At 31.1% G+C, this 6923-nt stretch overlaps 1 long non-coding RNA gene across 1 annotated transcript; it reads right to left on the reverse strand.

The window, feature by feature from the left end:
* On the reverse strand, nt 1-5842 carry LOC145334789 (uncharacterized). The gene is made up of 7 exons (XR_013884982.1): nt 5784-5842; nt 4038-4108; nt 3350-3420; nt 2600-2646; nt 2423-2489; nt 911-973; nt 1-544 (listed from the first exon to the last, which is right to left on the reverse strand). It is a non-coding gene; the product is annotated as an uncharacterized LOC145334789 (long non-coding RNA).
* Nucleotides 5843-6923: the final 1081 nt, after the last annotated feature.

Below are 6923 nucleotides of genomic sequence, written 5' to 3' on the forward strand. Positions count from 1 at the left end.
ATCAATTTTATATTATTTATTAGATATATTAGCAGGGCATTTCATTTAAACTCTCTGTACAAATTTATTCAATAACAATATAGAAAATCAAAAGCTTTAATAAAACAAAATATTTATATCAAGTGCAGAATTTGCAGTATGACCCTAAAAAAACTGTTATGATTTTTTTAGCATAAATAATTCACATTTTTTATTTATTTTTCTGTTCTTTTGGTTTTTTTCCAATTATAATTGGCTTTGAAATGCTTTTAAAAATTAAGATAATTATTAAAAATTATGTAAACATAAAATAAAAATTTGTTAAGAGTTGGCTATTTTAAATTTACATTTTAGTTTAAGTTTTAAAAAACAAAATTTAATTAGTTTTGGTGTTTTTGTCTTTTTATCACAATTTTTTACAGGGTCATACTGTATTAGAATCAAAATATAGACTCAAATTAAATAACATATGATTTTATTAATTAAATTACAGTGCAATACAAATCAGAAATTTAATGAATATTTTGATATTTAACTCCATTCACCCCTGGCTCTGTTATGTAACCTGAAAAATATTGAAAAATCTAATAATTCAATATAAATCTTGAATATGCAGCTAAAAAATAATTTAGAATATATTTTGTAGTTATTCAATTTGAGAAAATTGAAATTAATCAATAAAAATCACACTGTTGAAAAAGATATTTAGTTGGATATAAGTGCGTTTCAATGCTTCAGTTAATATCATAAAATAAAAAAAATCGTTTTATTATTAATGTTTCTTTAAACTAAAAACTCCGTGCATTCGTATTACATAACAGTTTGACTTTTGTAAAGCTTTTGACTATAATTTTTTCATTTTTCGTTAGATATTACTTTCTAAGTGAAAATTAAGGTAATAAAAAGGCTGGATAACAATTAGTTTATTTACCTTATTTATTTATTTTTTTGAAAACTTATTCTCAGAATTTTATTGGTTTACTTCTTTCCAAACCTAAAAGTAAGTTCATATCAAATTTAACAATAGATTTTAAACTGAAAAAGTATGTGAGGTAGTCTATCTTTTTAAAAGCGAAGCTTTTCTATAATTAGGGTCGGTCCGTCCGTCCGTACGTCCGTAACGTATAGCTTTTTCCGTTAATTTAGGCCTGTTAGAATTGCCCTATCGATTTCAAATTTTGCATGGTGATTCCTTTATTAGTTGGGTACGATTTAGAAAGCGTAGCAACTCTATATTCATTACCAAAATGTCTGTACGTCCATTTTAAACATGTTGATATTTTTACTTTTTTAACAACAAATTTTTATGTGATCTAATCATCGGATTGATCTGATTTTTGGTATATTGATTCCTGGGACAACAAAGTATAATGTAATAAGCGAAGCAACTCTATAATCAAGTCCTAAAAATGTAAGTATGTCCATAAAAATTATCCTGTATCAAGCAGTTTTACAACAAATTTACTTATAATTTTGCTTGGACTCTTATAAATTTATATTATGATAATTAAGTTCTAACACTATACATAAAAATATCCGTTTGTCCTACCGTTTCAGTTCTTCGCTTATGTATGTTGTCATCCTTGTTGTTAGTAAAATATAATAATACAATTTTTGGACAGTTCTTGTTCCTTAAACAGTTGGGACTTCAAAAACGGTTTAAATCTAAATACACTGTTGTTTTTTAAAGATAAATTAAATAATAAGTATTGGCGGCTAATTAAACCAATTTATCCATGTCAAAAATTATTTTAAATTTATTTATTTCTGAAATATAATTTGATTAAGATATTAACAGAACCGAATCGAAAGTTTATAAAAATAAGTAATACTTAACTCTCTAAGAACTGTGTGTTTCATAGAAAAATGTGCAATTTTTTTCAATTTGTTCCCACGTTACTGTGTGCTATGTGTAACTTGCGGCTTCGCCCCTAGCCTCTAGGGGCTTTTTCCCAAGAGGTTTAATAAAACTACTTTTTCATATTTTAGATTTAAAGGAAAAATTTTTAAAAAAAATTTTGGGTGGGAGAAATTTTTTTTTTTGGGGGGGGAGGTAGTCGACCCCACTATTTTAATTTTTGTTTTAAAAAGAAAAGAAAAAATTTTGAGGGAGGGTATTTTTAATTTTTTGGGGGGGTTCGGGGTGTCCCACCCCCCAAGAAAATAGTTATAAAACTTCCCGGGACCTATGAGAAGCTACCCTGTAAAGGAGAACCCGATCGGTTCAGCGGTTAGCGAAATCCTTCGCTACAAACAAACAGACAAACAGACACACAGACAAACACATAGACAAACAGACAGCCATCGTTCTACTTTGTATTATAGATTAATGTTTTAATATTTATCATAACGAGATATTGATGCATAATTTCTGACAGGGGTAAGTGGGTTTAATTAGACAATATTGTAAATTAAATAAATACACACTGTACTTATTCTTTACCTGAGATATACGTGGTCAGGTTTCCCGCGTTTGTTTCCATTCCAAGTTTTGGGGGCAGTTGGAATACCTAGAAATTATTAAAGTATTATTACTTGGATGTTGCACCAGATTTGCATAAAAGGATTTGTATTTTGGAAATAAATAGTAAATGATAAATTTAAGATATCTCTTTTTTACCTTTAATAGCGTAGTATTCCAAAACAATCTCGCAGTAGCGTATAACACTAAAAAAAATATTTTTAAATTTTCATATTTGTCTTATCTGTACATTCAGGAGCATAGCTACGCTATAACTAGCAACTCTACTAACATACAGTCTTCAGTATCTGACTTTTTTTCTTTACTCTCTCTAAACTTTTTTTGTATCAATTTTTTAATATCTATATTACCGGCTACGCCTTTATAACCATCTAGGGACACTTGAGGAAATGGGGGGTGGGGAAAGTCGACCCTTTAATTTCAATTTTACTTTTGAAAAGTGCAAAAAATGCAGAAAGCTGGATATAATACGATGCTAGACATAGTTTTTTTGTATGGATGAGAACCGGTTCCTATCCACCGGATTCGAATGAATACGAGAATAGTTATTTCTCGCATCGTATTATAAACGGCTTTCCGCGGATATAGAATGTACAATTTTAAGATTAAAGCCAGTTTTTTTAGCCCCGAGGTGCCGGAGGCACCTTCTAAAAAAACTGGTTTTAATCTTATGATTGTACATTTTTATATTCGTAGAAAGCTGGATATAAAACGATGCTAGACATAGTTTTTTCGTATGGAATACATGTTATTTTCACCAGAATATTCCACACGGTGTTTCATTGTTTAGTTTTAACAAATCCTCTGCTGGTTTATAAATAAAAAGACATGTTAATTTAATGAGCAAAAATATCGGGATTTTTATCATAATGTATCTATACCCTATACCTAGGAGGAAGGTCCTCTATATCTGTAGTAAGACAGTCGGTAGGATCCAGGGTAGCAACACTCAGTGCTTCCTAAATATTAACGAATTAAATAGCGAATCTACTCATATAATTAATCTATGAACATTTATGTATAACCCAGACAACTTAATGCATCCATTGTTGGGGACCTTTTTTGTCTGCTTTCTGTTCTTTTGCAGCAACTTGGCTGTGTTAATATTGCCTATGCTTTGCCAGTTAAGTCAAATTTATTATTTCTGATTGCACTGCACGTTATGCAAAAAGATAGTAATGGTTTTATGAAGATATTCAATTTTTTTCCCATATTCATTCGAATCCAGTGGATAGGAACCGGTTCTCATCCATACGAAAAAACTATGTCTAGCATCGTAATATATCCAGCTTTCTACGAATATAAAAATGTACAATCATAAGATTAGAACCAGTTTTTTTAGCTGGTGCCTTCGGCACCTCGGGGCTAAAAAAAATAGTTTTAATCTCATAATTGTACATTGTATATCCGCGGAAAGCCGTTTATAATACGATGCGAGAAATAACTATTCCAATATGTTTTAAACAGTGTTTTATAGAAATAATAGTCTTTTACTTTAAAAGCTGAAAAAAAAAACATTTTAAAACCTAGGCTTTTAAAATACACAATAAGTAATTATCTAATTATTTATAAATACCTGGTTTAAAGCAAAAATAAGCATGACTGCAAAAGAAACAGATAGGATAGTTTTTGAGGAGGACATTCAGTCTAAATCAAAAATAAAAATATACATTTATTAATTATTGAATGGTTTAATACAGGAATAAGGTATAGCCAACAAGCAAAATAAATCCAAAAAAATATTTGGGGGGCAAATGGAGAGGTCGTCAATTTTACGATGTGTTGCCCCCCAACGACAGCTGAAAAACACGTATAGGTTTCGTGATTTTCTTCCGAATTAATTTTGTTATTGGTATAAGCTGGGTTTAATAGTAATTTACTTCAAAAAAGCCAATTGCTCATTAGAATTATATACTTTACCAATCATTAGTACAAGTTTATTTTAAACTAGCGGTTGCGCCCCTAAGCATTTAGGGGCTCTTTATTCAAAGGGATATGGAAGAGCTATATATTCGACAGGATATGGAAGGGCAGAAAAATAGCCTAAAACCTTACATCGACTTATTAGCAAAATTAAAGTAGCCTAAAATTATATACGGACCTATAAAAAGCTTCACTATAAAGGAAAACCATATCGATTCAACAGTTAGTGATAATCTTCGCTACAGACAAAAAAAGCTTACTACTTTATAAAATAGGATTATTTAACTGATTGTAAATACTTTTATCAATGATTTTCCTACCAATTCCTTAAATATTAATTGTTTTATTGAATACTAGCGGCTACGTTCCTAGAAGACTATAGTGGAACTTCAGGTAGGAGGGGGAAAAGTCGACCTCATACCATTCGAAATTTTTGTTCAAAAGTGTAAAAAATATTTTTAGAAGGGAGACGGGTTAAGACACCCTCCCCAAAAATAGTTTAAAACCTTCCCGGGACCTATAAGAAGCTTCACTATAAAGGAGAACCATATTGGTTCAACAGTTAGTGATATCCTTCGCTACAGACAAAAAAAGCTTACTACTTTATATTATAGGATTATTTTACTGATTGTAAATACTTTTATCAATGATATTCCTACCAATTCCTTAAATATTAATTGTTTTATTGAATACTAGCGGCTACGCCCTAGACTCTAGTGGAACTTCAGGTAGGAGGGGGAAAAGTCGACCTCATACCATTCGAAATTATTGTTCAAAAGTGTAAAAAATATTTTTAGGAGGGAGGGAGGTTAAGACACCCTCCCCAAAAATAGTTTAAAACCTTCCCGGGACCTATAAGAAGCTTCACTGTAAAGGAGAACAATATATGTTCAGCGGTTAGCGAGATCCTTTGGGACAGACAAAAAACGCTTATTACTTTATAAAATAGGATATCCTTTCAATATTACTATGACTTAGACTATTCAATTATCTTTCTTGTTTTAAATTATAATTATCTCTGACTGACACCTTATTGTTCTATTTTTATAAAAAATGTTGTTTGATTTCATTAAGGAGGGAGGAGACATTGGACTGTAAATTTTACTGTTACCCAAAGCTTCTTATATCTTATTCATTGGCTCAAAAAACTTTAAATACTTTTATTAATTTTTGATTAGTTGGTTCAAAATTAGAAATGTCCAATAACGTTATTCCATATAAGGTAATTTTATTTATCATTAAAAAAAATTACGTCAGACATTACAAATGACCAATGAAAATTACAATGCATGTATATTGGCCTTCCATTGGTCATTTGTATTGTACGAAGTCATTTCTTATTGGACACTATACGCTGTTTCGAAATAATTGCTCTTTTTAAATATAATTTAAAACTTACAGGTAAATTATATGTGTGTTGTCTGTTTGAAGATATTTCTAATTCTCCGTAGATTTTCTCTGAGAGCCAATATTTATACCTTTATAGATTTTCTCTTTCTCTCCTATGATTTACCTCGCTTTCATACTTTATTTTTTCTCTCGTCAATGGCCGATGAATCAATGTACATTCCCAATTATAATACAAATGCTTTCCTCTTCTGTAGATTACATGTAGTGGTTGAAACTATTGTAACTTAAACTTAATTCAAAATCAAAATTCAATAAAAGTCCACACAGTTGTTGAGCCAACGAATAAGAAAACACTTTTAATAGTTATAAATCTATCTCAACCGTAACATTTAAAAATTAGTAACTACTGCTGCTTCATAACGAAGTATATTTCAAAGAAATAATCTTTACTATCAATCGCATCTCTGAATCAAGCAAATTTAGCTTATTCAGTTTAAAGAAGAAAACGGTAGTAGTGTAGTAAAAAGGCTATATCTACTTAAACTTACAAAAATAAACATAAAGAATACTTTTAGATAATTTCAACACTTTGTCACCTAAAAGACCAATTAACCTAAAAAATAAAACTGCTCTTGATATGATATTTAATCCTGTGCAACTGCGCACCTCTTTCACGGCAGCTTGCAGGCCTACTTGACTATTTGCACCAACATACATTTTTGGCCTTGATAATAAACCTTATTAATCACAAAATTTTAAGCTAGGGGCGCTAACTCGTTGCTGGTGCCGGTACAGCGAGTTAGCATTAAATATGTTTATTAAAAATTATAATACAATTCAGAGTAGGCTGCAGCTGCTGGACAGTTACACTTGACCCATTCTTTCTGGTTCCTCCTTAGCCAAAAACTGGTCGGCTCTTAGATGTCCTGCAGGCGTGCAGGACCCTTCTGGGGTTCCAATGAGGGCTTGGCTGTCCATGGGTATGGCCGCTGTCTAGCGGCGGTGTGTGTGTGTGTGTGTGTACTTCAACTTCGTATCGCTATCAGTCGGGGGGTGTGTAAGCCGTCAAAATGCTTCCGGTTGCGTCAGTGTGCGTCAGGTTGTTTCAGGTAGTTCAGGTACGTCAATGTGCTATTTACCCTGCTCTCTTTAAAAAAAAATGTTTGATATATCCGGTTTAGGCGAAATC

Source organism: Acartia tonsa, chromosome 12, assembly GCF_053477335.1.
Source record: "Acartia tonsa isolate MP-2025a chromosome 12, ASM5347733v1, whole genome shotgun sequence".
NCBI classification, from domain to species: domain Eukaryota; kingdom Metazoa; phylum Arthropoda; class Copepoda; order Calanoida; family Acartiidae; genus Acartia; species Acartia tonsa.